A 13,805-nucleotide genomic window follows, 5' to 3' on the forward strand; every position below is an offset into this window, starting at 1 on the left:
AAATTTATGGGGCTGACTGACATGAGGGATTCATTCAAAAGCACATTGGCCAGGTGAACTTCAGACTCCTTAGCCTGGCATTTAAGGTCATTTTCATGTTTACAATGCTCTACACAGGACAACCCTTCTGAAATTTTGGTGCCAGTGACATCTAGGTCCTGGGAGTGAGACTGGAGAGGGATGTGGGCTTACTTTGTACTTCTTTTATGATACTTTCCCTATTCTTTCTAATAGAGATCCTCATTTCTGTTTATTAGTTGGAGCTCAAAAAAAGTTTGGGTCACTTACTCAAGAAACATCCGTAATAAGTGACTAAAGAGTGACTTCATTCCACTTGCATCTTAACTGTTTGCTTTCATGTTTTTTCCCTCATACTCCTCTGAAAGCTGCTAGAGGGAAGTTTTATTATTTGTATAGCATTTACTGTTTATTCTTTAATACTACAGACAATATATGCTCTAGATACAAAATTTGGTAACCTATGAAAGCCAAGGAAAATACAATGTTCAAACTCCCACGGACTGTCACTAATATTTTGGTTTATATGCTTCCATTCATTTGTGGCTGCATGAATGTATGCGTGTATGTGCTCCTGTGTGTGTGTGTGTGCGTGCACGCATGCATGCATGCGCATGACTGTATGTATGTGTGTCAATTTGTCTAAGACAGATCTAGCCCTGGGTCTGAATCTCTTACTGTTGAGTTATGTTGGATAAATTCCCTTACCTTTTCTGACCCTCAGTTTTCTCATCTGGGAAAATAATAATCATTTTAATTTCATTTCCTTCCTTATAAAGTAGGAACATTAACAACTATTTCTTAAGTACTTTCTGAGGATTAGATCAGACTGTTTGTGTAAAGCACATAACATTGTGCCCCTTTGATTAACTATGGTTATGATAACAAAAACAATGATCATTGTGGTTATTTTAATTATTTATTATGTATATTTTCCTTATCAACATATACTCTTATACAGCAGTGTTTGTAAACCTTTTGTACATTATGGCTCCCTAAAGAGTTTTTTCTAAGGTTCCTGGATGATGCAAATTGGTAAGATGGACTATTAACCAAATAGTTGGCAGTTCAAACCCCTCAGAGGCACTTCAGAAATAAGGCCCGGTGATCTGCCTCTGAAAGGTCATAGCCTTGAAAACCCATGCATACATAACAGAGCTGCCCTGGAGGAAGTGCAGCTGGAAAGCTCCTTGAAAGGGAGAATGGCCAGACTTTGTCTCACCTACTTCGGTCATGTTGTAAGAAGGGACCTGTGGTGGTTAAGTTTGTGTGTCAACTTGCCTGGGCCTGGTTGAGTGGCTGGGCAGCTGGATGTAGTATTCCCCTTGATGAGACTGGTAATCAACTCCATGGTGGAATCTACTGTGAGCAGCTGAGTAGCTGCCTTTGGGTATGTGGTGTGTGCTTTCCACATATAAGAAACAGCTTTGGGAATGGTCTCTAGCTTATGGCACACTTGAACCCTGCACATAGCCATGTCGTTGTTCAGCAGCCTGCCATGCTCTGCCGATCTTGGGACTTTCAATGGACTTGAATTAATGGCCTGCCATGTGGTTTGGTAACATCAGGACTGTGCCTTTTTACCTGTCAACCTTGGGTCTGTCAGTCTCAGCAGCCAGCAGCTGTCTGAGTGAAGAAAATCTCTAGCTCCAGTAGTCCAGGAGCTGGAGGCAGAGCTAAAGCCCAAGGTTGAGGGACTTTCATCCAGCCCCTAGAGGCTGGCACTTTGAACTTGGGCATAAAATCTCCAAATTTTAAGAATAAACTCCTGTTTGTTAAGGCCATCCCATTTGCAGTATATTCCTGTCAGAGCAGCACTAGGAAACCAGAACAGGACCATTCCCTGGAGTAGGATGCCATGCCTGGTGAGGTGGAGGGTCAATGAAAGAGAGAAAGGCCCTCAATGAGATGGATTAACACAGTGACTACAGTGATGGGCTCAAGTATTGCAAGGGTCGTGGAGCTGGTGCAAGACTGGACAGTGTTTTGTTCTGCTGTGCATAGGGTTGCTATGAGTCAGAAATACTTGACGGCACCTAACAAGAGGAACAACATGAGGTGGCTATGAGTCTGAATCAATTCAACAACACGTTACAACCACAACAAGGATTTTAAAAACAATTTTTCCCTAATTGTCCCCACCATGAAATTTTAATATCAAAGATATCCTGCACATCTGTCTATATACTGTATGGATATTTGTGCTTTATACATAAAAAGAGCAAGATTTGGTTTACCTGGCCCCTGCAATAATTTTAGGCCCATTGAGAATGCATATATCAGGGCATAATTTATAACAGCTTCATTGTATTCTGTTATACAGATAAATTGTGATTTATATAATATGATCAGGACTATAATTGGGTGATTGAGTTATTTTAAATGCTTTCCTATTTTCAAGCTACATTATAATGAATGTATTATACATACATATCTTGTACATGTATGTGTAATAGAAAAAACACATGTGTGTCTGTACTTTTTTCTTAGGATAGATTCCTCAAAATTAAATATCCTGACCATGATTATGGATTTTTGTACCAAACTATGCACTTTTATTTGGAGTGTTTGCATTTGTAGTGCCTCTTTCACTAAAATCTTATCTAAATTGGCTGTTAAAATTTAAAATGTCTTATAATTTATTTGAAATCTTGGGTAAGTTTAGTTCTGAATCAGTTTTACACCCCCAGTACACCTAGTTGTTGCTAGGTGCTGTAGAGTCCATTCCAACTCTTAGTGACCATACTCCTAAGTCTGGCTCTAATTCCATAGCATGACAGATAAGGCCCATCAGGAGTCTACTCTAGGCTTTCTTTCTAGAGTTTCTTTGCTTATTCTTTACATAACTGCTCTACCCTAGCCATAAAAAACATATTGCAGCTCCCTAAATAGGCAATATGTTTCTTTCTTCCATGTTCTTGTGTATTTTACTCAGTGGTAAGTTTTCAACAGTTGTTGTTAGTTACCATTGAGTTGGTTCCAGCTTATGGTGATGTTATGCATAGCAGAATGAAAGGTTATCTGGTCCTGTGCCACCTTAAGAAATATATTGGACACTGCTCTGTTGTAATCCATTAGGTTTCACTGGGTGATTTCCAGAAATATATCTCCAGGCCTTTCTTCCTAATCTGTCTTAGTCTGGAAACTCTGCTGAAACATGTCCACCACGTATGACCCTGTGGGAATTTGAAATACCACTAGCATAGCAACCTGCAAGCCACTACAGCATGATAAATTGATAGATGCTGGTAGTTTCAAAAGTTAGACACTAAGGATCTTAGCTGATTCAGTAAAAGCATTCATACTTGTTCCCAATGACACTACCATTTTTTATTTAGATTCCAGTGCAGAAACATTTCTTCCAGCCACAGAAAGTACAATCCTTCTATTGACAATGTTGAAACTAGAATAGAGACAAAGAGTAAGAAGGCTACAAAAAGATAGAAAACAATGTTGGGGAAAGGATGAATTTTTTTGGGAGGGTTTTATTTATTTATTTAGTTAGTTGAAGATGATTCAAAATCAGCTACAGAAGTACATCAACAACGAACCACCAGAAATTCAAGCCAGATTCAGAAGAGGATGTGGAACAAGGGATATCATTGCTGATATCAGATGGATCTTGGTTGAAAGCAGAGAATACCAGAAAGATGTTTATCTGTGTTTTATTGGCTGTACAAAGGAGTTTAACTGTGTGGATCATAACACTGTATAACATTGTGAAGAATGGCAATTGCAGAATGCTTAATTGTGCTCATACAGAACGTGTACATAGACTAAGAGACAGTCAATAGAACAGAACAAGGGGCTACTGAGCAGTTTAAATCAGGAAAGATGTGAGTCAGGGTTGCATCCTGTGACCATGCTTATTGAATTTCTATGCTGAGCAAATGACCCAAGAAGCTGAACTATATGAAGAAGAACATGGTGTCAACATTGGAGGCATACTCTTCAACAACCTAGGATATACAGATGACACAACTTTGTTTGCTGAAAGTAAAGAGGTCTTGAAGCACTTACTGATGAAGATCAAAGGCTATAGCCTTCAGTATGGATTACACCTCAACATAAAGAAAACAAAAATCCTCACAACTAGACCAATAAGCAATATCATGATAAATGCAGGAAAGATTGAAGTTGTCAAAGATTTAATTTTACATAGATCTATGATCAACAGCCATAGAAGCAGCAGTCAAGACATCAAATGATCTGTTGCATTTGGCAAATCTGCTGAACAAGACCTTTTCAAAGTGTTAAAAAGCCAAAATGGCATCTTGATGACTGAGGTGTGCCTGACCCAAGCCATAGTGTTTTCAATCACCTCATATGCATGTGAAAGCTAGACAACTAATAAGGACGATTGAAGAAAATTTGATGTCTTTGAATTATGGTGTTGTTGAAGAACATTGAATATAATATCATGGAGTGCCAGAAGAATGAACAAATCTGTCTTGAAGAATGTTCCTTAGAAGTGAGGATGGGGAGATATACTCTCACATACTTTGGACTTACTCTCAGGAGGAACCAGATCCTAAAGAAAGACATTATGCTTGGTAAAGTAGAAGGTCAGTGAATAAGAATGACTGTCAAAGAGGTGGATTGACACAATGGCTACAAAAATGGAGTCAAACATAGCAACAATTGTAAGAATGGTGCAGGACTGGCCATTGTTTCATCTTGTTGTTTATAGGGTCTCTGTATGTTGAAACTGACTTGGAAGAACCTAGCAACAACAAAATGTATTTGTTTATACATGCAATATTTATTGACTACCTACTATGTGTCAAGCCTGGTTCTAGTTCCTAAGAACATGAAAGTGAGCAAGGCAAATGCTGTCATGTTCATAAATATGGAAAATATCTATATACAGTGGTCACAACCCCACTACAAGATGACATCAGTTCAGACTGGCAAGTCCAAAGTGCAGCATGGAACAGAAAAATGTAGACAATGTAAGGAAATGGAGGGAAATAGTGCTAAAATGTTGACCTGAAAAGGATTTCCTTCAGTTCCTTAGAAGAAAAATGAAATTTATTATTAGAATAGCACTGTAAATCTTTTGTGGTTTGTTTTATTACTATGCCTAATTCAGCTCACAAGTAAAATATAGGTCATTCTCATTCCATAGTGAGAACTCAGTCCTTCTTAAGGAAATCTTTTGTGGACTTTATAAAGCTCTAAATGAAATAACTTCATGATGTGATTTTATGCTTAGCTACCTGAGCTAGGAGGACCAAGCTGAGAATGCAAGAATTAAGGTTCTGGTACTTAGTGAGCCAAATCGGGAAAGTAGTTCCTTATATGCAATGTGCACGGAGTTTTAAGAAGGTTTATTTTAGGCTGAATGTGTAATGTGTTGTACTGATACAAGCCTTGAATGCTCATGTGTTTTGCCTGGACTTATCTTAATGATCACGGCTCAGAAGACTTCCCTAAATCTCCTACTCTAATTCAACTGTCCTTCTTTGATGTTTCAATAACATCTTAGGGATATGTTTATCATAATACTAATTTCCCATTTTACCGTTACTGTTTTACTTATCCGTTTTCCACTGGGCTGTAGGTTTCCTGAAGCATTGTCTGCGTTTTTTTTTTTTTTTCCTCCATCTCCAGCATATGTCATAAATCTGATCACAAAGTAGTTGCTCATTATGAATTTTTGTGAAAGAAAGAAGAAAGGAAGGAGGGGAGGTGGGAAAAAGAAAGAATAAGGCAGGTAGGCAGGATCTGGACTAAATATTCAATCTAGTGTCTAATCCTTCTACAGCTGCAGCTCTTGCATAGGTTGAAAGCTCTGAAAACGTGATAGATCCTCAGCCACCAACATATTCTACTTGCTAAGCAAGAAAAGGGAACTGACATTATAAAAATCTCCCTGCATGTGTTTGCCTATTTGTTTCAATTTTTCAAAATATTGTTATATATGAGATAATGAGCTCTAGATGATGCGATACCACCATCTGGAGCCTAACTCACAATAATCCTATAAGGTAAATGTGGTAGTTAAGTTGAGTATCAGGTTGGCTGGGTCTGGTTTGAAGCGGCTGGGCAGCTGGGTGTAGTTATTCCCCATGATGAGACTGGTAATCAACTCCGTGGTAGAATCTATGGGAGCAGCTGAGCAGCTGCCTTAGGAATGTGGTCTGCTTCCAGTGCATAAGAGGACAGCTTTGGGAAAGGTCTCTGTGCTTTTTGGCATGAGTGGACCCTGCATGTAGCTGAGTCTTCATTTAGCAGCCTGCCATGTCATCTGCTGATCTTGAGACTATCTCTGGGTTTGAACTAGTGGCCTGCCATGTTGTTTGGTAATCTTGGGACTATGCCACTTTATTTGTTGACCTTGGGTTTGTTAGCCTCAGCAGCCAGCAGCTGCCTGAGTTAATAGAAGCCTCCAGCTTCGTGGGCCAGAGCAAGAGGCAGAACTGAAGCCCAAGATCCAGGAACTTTCACCCAACACCTAAAGTTGGTACTTTGAACTCTAACTTTACTCTCCTAAAGTGTAAGAGAATAAATCCCTGTTTCTTAAAGCCATCTCTATACATTTGTGGTGCTTTCTGTTAGAGCAGCACTAGAGGCCAAAACAGTAAATATTATCTCATCTTAAATGAGAGAAACTTGAAGCTTGTAGAAGATAATAACTAGCCCAGGAATGCATGATAATTAAGTATTAGGGTTGAAATGTAAGCCCAGATATGATCAGATTTGAGAGTCCAAAAGCTTAACCACTAAAGATATGGTTATATTCCTTATCACATGTAAGTTTCATGTAATCAATGTTTCAATGAACTGCTTAAAGGAAAAGGTCTTGGGAGCCTAGAAGAAGTATTGCCTGTATGACCCCTTGATTTTGTGACTGTGTATGGCTCTTACGTTCTCTGGCTTCAAGGGCAAAAAATATGTGAATCACTGTGTCTGAAAGAGAGATGGGCTAGAGGGGAGAATAAACTTTATACCTCCCACTTCTCTTTGGAAATGTCTACTTCAAAGATGTTTAAATAACTCATTCCCTACCTTTTCCTTCTGTTGCATTTATAGTACAAAAATTAATTAAGGTTATGAAAAATGAGTCACCAATAGCAGTCCAGCAGGTGCTAGATCACTGCCATAGAAAAGCTGCTGGCCTCTAAGAGGAGTGTACCCAAACTGTGGGATGGGGAACTCTCATTTCTAGTTCTCAGCAGGCACTCACCCAGCCTCAATGTTTTCCTGCTTCATAAGATCATATACAAGAAGGTCAGATATTTCAAGACCCTGTGTTCTGCACAAAGGTACTGTATTTTTCCTTTACTACCAGAATTCTTTGTGTATTCACAAATGTATTTTATTTTGTACCTTTAATGGAATTTCTGCAGGAAAATGTAATAGCATATATTTAGTCTGCCCTTGGTTGGTACCCACTATATCATTTTATCATTTATAGTGTTGGTAGAACTGATTAAACCTTTCTGTTTTTTTCTCGGAAGATTTCTTGTATAAATAATATACATGGTTTCTCCATTTAAGGAATTCAATCGACAACCACCACCACAAAAAAACACAATTTAAAAATATATGTCTTATGGGTCCCTTTTTCCCTCATTTTGTGTAGACAGCCCTTTGCAGTTAGAGTCCATGTGGAGATCTGAATCTCCCAGTACAGCTAACACAAGGCAAATGTTTATCTTTCAAATTAAATTGGAATCAGGATTTATTTAAAAAAAAACTAAAAATGACCTCATTGGTGGGAAGTCATATATTTGTGTGTGTGTGTGTTTTTGTGTAAAGGGTATTGCTTTCTTTTTGTAGTATCTGAAGTTGAATTTCTCCAAAAAGAAATGATTGGGGCTTTTGCAGCCAACCTAAAGTTTTCTAGATTTTGGATTATGCATTTTAATGTTTTTTGTATAAAAGAAATTACGTGTAATTTTCAAATGTAGGAGGCAAAACAATCTAAAATGAAAGCTTTGATGTCATGGAAAGATTTAGCATTGTATCAAGTCCTGAGATTTCCCCAGCAGAGAAAAGGGTGGAGAGTTTTGTGCAATTCAGTTTTTCAGTCTGATGGCAAAGCTTGGGAATAACTTTTCCTGTTGTTGCCTATAAAAGCATTGAAGCCTTGGTAACTACTTAACTCAGGAGATAATAGTACTTGGTAATAGGAAATGGAGATGCTAAATAAAATCCTGGTTATAATAATAATAATAAAGATTTTGGTATGGAGACAAATGAACAATTAATTCAATTCAGAAAAGCACATTAAAACAACATTAGAAATATGATTGAACCAGATAAGGTCTTAGGAGGTCAAAGTATACCATATTACTTTCTGCTAGTCTGTGAATACAAAATTTCCTAGGCACCACAGGACATTTATTTCTGCCAGTGAAAGTCTTAGTAGGCTTAAGTGTGGCACAAAGTCAACTAATCAGGTTTGAGTTTCTGTTTTTTAAATGACCCATGTGACTTCATGTTGGTGGTTGATTTAAAACTCATTCTCCCTGCATTTGTCCTCATTTCCAGTCCACATACTCTGTGTGTGTGGTTCTACAGTTATTCACATTCAGAAGCATTTTTAATGTTTCATTTTCAGTTGTGACAGCAAAGTTAATTTGAACATGAAGACTGCTTTAGTAGAATTCTGTGTTGTGAGGATGTTATATAAAAACTTAACTCACAACAAAGAAGCCTTGAAATGATCTAAGCAAATATATGTTAACAAAAAATTTTATAAATAAGATAACCCCAAATTCTAACCCAGGAGGTTTTGATTTTATACTTACATATCTCCTAAGAGGAACTCTGGTAGCATGGTGCCTAAGGCACTTGAATGCTAACCAGAAGACTGGAGGTTCAAACCCACCAGCCCCTCCTTGGAAGGAAGGTTGGGCAATCTACTTCCATAGTGATACTGCCTTGGCAACCCAAGGAGGGGTAGCTATGAGTCTGGACTGACTCGACGGCACATAACAACAACAACAACATATCTCCTAAGAGGAGTATGATAATTTCACTCTTTCACTGGTATTTTTCTTTGGAGAAAAATTGCAACACTGTGTACCACTGAGTAAAACTTAAATACAAAACAGAGTATAGGATGTATTCCCTTAAAATATTATTTGTCATTACAGATGATTTTTCTAAAAATGTTAGTATATAGAAAATTTATGATTACTTCTAATGGAATTTCTATTTTCATATGAGGAAACAAGTACTTTATATCTTCTTCATCAAGACTTGAGTTAGGAAAGAAACTGTAGATTGCAAATTTTTTTTTTTTTTTCTAGGAAAGAAAATCCTGAGATATTAGGTGAAGTAGACTGAGCAAATGAGAGAAAAATTTTTATTACACAGTTGAGATAAAAATTAAGACCTCTTCAATTAACCTTACTAGAAATGCATTGGAATGTATGATTACAATTTTCTGAGGCGAGTCTTTAGGTTTTGTATATGATAGACCTCCAAAATGGACTGTATAATTGAGACAGAATGGAATGTGTCAAACCCACTGAATCTGACATCCATAAAATTCAATCAAAATTAATAGTTCTTTATTCAGCATCTGCTATTAGCTTTGCTCTATGATAGATATTGGTAAATTGATTGAAGAAGGGTGAGATTTGGTACTTGATTCCATATAATTTATAATCTAGGGGATGAAAGATAGAGAATTGACCTTCTTCTGTAACCTATCATTATGTTATAGGCCAAGTAATGCTCTCCCTAGGAGATGTCCTTTCACTTTAACTACTCTCTGTTGAAAAGTAATGTCAGAATCTCTTCTGACATCCATTTTGGTCTTTTCTTCCTTTCCTGTCTTTTCAATGGCCTTTTGCTTTCTTCATACATGAATTTGTATGTATGGGAAAGGAAGAAATGTTGAAATTAAAGAGCCAAACAGAAGATTTCAAAAGGGCAGCAAGAGAAGACAAAGTAAAGTATTATAATGAAAGATGAAAAGTCCTGGAATTAGAAAACTAAAAGGCAAGAATATGCTCAGCATTTCTCAAGCTGAGAGAAATGAAAAAAATTCAAGCCTTGAATTGCAATATTGAATATGGGGAAAAAATAATATTTTATTAATGATGCAGGAAGCATCAAAAGAAGATGGAAGGAAAACAGAGTCACTGTATCAAAAAGAATTGGTTGATGTTCAGTCGTTTCAGGGGGTAGCATATGATCAAGAACCAATGGTACTGAAGGAATAAGTCCAAGCTGCACTGAAAGAATTGATGAAAAACAAGGCTCCAGGAATTGACAGAATGCCATTGAGATGTTTCAACAAACAGATGCAGCACTAGAGGCACTTATTCATCTTGCCAAGAAATTTGGAAGACACCTATCTGACCAACCAATTGGAAGAGATCAGTATTTGTGCCCATTCTGAAGAAAAGTGATCCAACAAAATGTGAAAATCATCCAACAATATGATTAATATCACATGCAAGTAAATATTTGCAGATGATAATTAAAAAATGGCAATGGTATATTGACAGGGAACTTCCAGAAATGCAAGCTGGATTCAGAAGAGGATGTACAATGAGCTATGTCCTTATTGATATTAGATAGATCATAGCTGAAGGCAAAGAATACCCAAAAGACATTTACTTGTGTTTTATTGACGATGCAAAGGCATTAATTGTGTGGATTATAACAAATTATGAATAACATTGTGAACGACTGAATTTCCGAACACCTGATTGTGCTCATGTGGAACCTGTGTATAGATAAAGAGCCTGTTGTTCAAACAGGACAAGGGCATGCTGCAGAGTTTAAGGTCAGGAAGGGGCCTGTGTCAAGGTTGTATCCTTTCAGCATACTTATTCAAACTGTATGCTGAGCATATTATCCAAGAAGCTGGACTATTTGAAGAATAACATGGAATCAGGATTGGATAAAGACTCATTAACAACCTGTGATATGCAGATGATGCAATCTTGCTTGCTTAAAATGAAGAGAGTTGAAGCAGTTACTGATAAAGATCAAATACTATACCCTTCAGTATGGATTACATCTCAACCTAAAGAAAACAAAAATCCTCACAACTTGACTAATAAGTAACATTATGATAAATGAAGACAAGATTGAAATTGTCAAAGATTTCATTTTACTTGGATCCACAATCAACACTCATGGAAGCAGCAGTCAAGAAATTAGATGTCATATTGTACAAAAGACCTCTTTAAGGTGTTAAAGAGCAAAGATGACACTTTGAAGACTAAGGTGTGCCTAACTCAAGCCATGGCATTTTCAATTACCTTATTAGCAAGTGAAACCCGGACAATGAACAAAGAAGACTGAAGAAGAATTGATGCCTTTGAACTGTGGTATTGGTGAAGAATATTGAAAATACCATGGACTTCCAGAAGAATGAACAAATCTGTCCTGAAAGAAGTGCAGTGGAAATGCTCCTTAGAAGTGAGAATGGCCAGACTTCATTTCACCTACTTTGGTCATGTGATCAGAAGGGACCAGTCCCTGGAGACGGATATCATGTTTTATAAAGTGGAGGGTGAGAGAGAAAAGGGAAGACCCTAAATGAGAAGGATTGACACAGTGGCTGCCATCATGGCCTCAAGTACAGCAAGGATTGTGAAAATGGCACAAGACCAGGTAGTGTTTTGTTCTGTTGTCCATAGGGTCTCTTTGAGTCAAAATCAAATTGATGGCACCTAACAACAACAACAATGGATGTCAATATCCTATTCCCAGAATCTATGACTATTTTCTTTCGTATAATGAAAAACAAACAAACAATCAAACTTGGCAGGCATGATTAAGCTAAAGATTTTGAGATGAGGAGATCATCCGGTCATATCTGGGTGAGTTCAATATGGTCACATAGCGCTTTTAAGGATGAAGGAAGGCAGTGAAGTCAGAAGAGATAATCATAATGGAGGCAGAGGTCAGAGTGATGGAAGGCCATCAGAAAAGGAATATGGAGAGACTCTAGAAGCTGGAAATAGCAGGGAAACATATTATTCCTTAGAGGTTCCATTTTAAGTTTCTACCTTCCATAAAAGTAAGATAATAAATTTGTGCTGTTTTAAGATATTAAGATTTTGACATTTGTTAAAGCAGTAATAGGAAACTAATACTTTATATTATCCCATCTATATTTCACATTAACACCATGAAAAAATTATTGACATCCCTCAGAGGAAACTCAAACAACTGTACAAATTTTTGCAAGACAAGCATCTAGTAGATATCACAGTAAAAATTCAAACCTTACTCTGAGAAGTTCCAAAATGTAGACTAGTGAATAGGCAAAAATTTCTAGAGTATGTCATTAAACCCCAAATTGTATCACAGAAGCAAAGAGTTTAGATAAACGAAGCTGACTTTGTGTTTGAATACTGTTTTTAGAAGTTCCATAGAAGACATTGTTTAAGGCTGAACCTAGATTGATGTTAAAATTTCACTAGGCAGAGGGAGAGAGGAAGAGAGTAACAGACAAAAAGTAAGTTTGGTCAATGAATTGTGAACAGTAAGGTAATTAACTGGATAAGGGAATGTAAAGTGTATCCTAGGGAATTGACTAGGAGGAATGGTTTCAGAAGACACAAGATCTCATATGCATACACAGAAGTTTAGACTTGGTTTAGAAACAGTAATGAGTCATAGAATGATCTGAGTAGTCATGAAAAATTTTTTTTTATTCTAGTAATTAATTAGAAGAAAAAAAACTCATTTTTTAAAATATAGACTAAAAAATACTAACAGCTCATTATTTTAGTAAAGGTTAGTCTTCTAGCAGCTTGTAAGACAGACTGAAATCAGGGAAATTAATTGAAGACCATTGAAGTGATTTTTCCCATGAGATGAAAGACCCTGGATGAAAGTGCTGTCAGTGGGAATTTAGGGGAAACTTATGGAAATTAAGTTAGCAATAAACAATAGCTGTGGAAACTATTTTCATGAGGGATACACTATAGAAAGAAATCGGAGATGAATCAATTGTTTTAAACTTAATTTCCTGAGTGAATAGTTAGGTCAACGAAAAAAATTTTGAAGATGGATTTTGGGAAATGAGGCAGGGAAAATTAATGGCTTTTGAAAATGGTGAATTTTTGATGTTAACAAAATATACTAATGGTAATATGAACAAGGCTTCTGAAAAAAAAACTTTGGAGCTAAGGTCAAAGGATACAAGTAGAGGTATGATTTGGGAGGTCACAGCTAAAACATTGATGTCTGAGTAGCTCTGCAAGGCAAGTCTATATATATGGATACATGCACATATTTGTGTATATCTATCTATCTGCCTAAGGCACTTGACTGCTAACCAGAAGGCTGGCAGTTCAGACCCACCAGCCACTCCTCGGAAGGAAGATGGGTCAATCTACTTCCATAGTGATACTGCCTCAGAAACCGAAGGAAGGGTCACTATGAGTTGGGTCCGACTCGACGGTACATAACAACAACAACATCTATCTGTATGATTGTCATTATTTGTGGTACTGATGTTGTATAAAGTTTCCATAAACACTGAATTAGCAAATACTTAATGATTACTCCAAGGGAAAATATAGAATTAGGTTCCTGAGCCCCTCTGATTACAACTTTGTTGTCAACTGATGAATCTATAACCTCACTTTATGTGTGTTCTTGTTTTAAAACATCTCATTTAATATATATTGTTGAATCATTAAAAGTGAACTCATGGAGGAGGCGGGGCAAGATGGCGGACTAGGCAGAAGGATTGCACAGACCCTCTTCAACAAAGAAAAGAGAAACCAATTAACACAGACACAGAAGATAATCTTGGACCCCTGAGCCTTGAAGGAAAGGATGCAGAATTGGACTAA

This window comes from Orycteropus afer, unplaced genomic scaffold (assembly GCF_000298275.1).
Source record: "Orycteropus afer afer isolate SDZICR_OR568_19922 unplaced genomic scaffold, OryAfe1.0 scaffold00103, whole genome shotgun sequence".
Lineage (NCBI taxonomy): Eukaryota > Metazoa > Chordata > Mammalia > Tubulidentata > Orycteropodidae > Orycteropus > Orycteropus afer.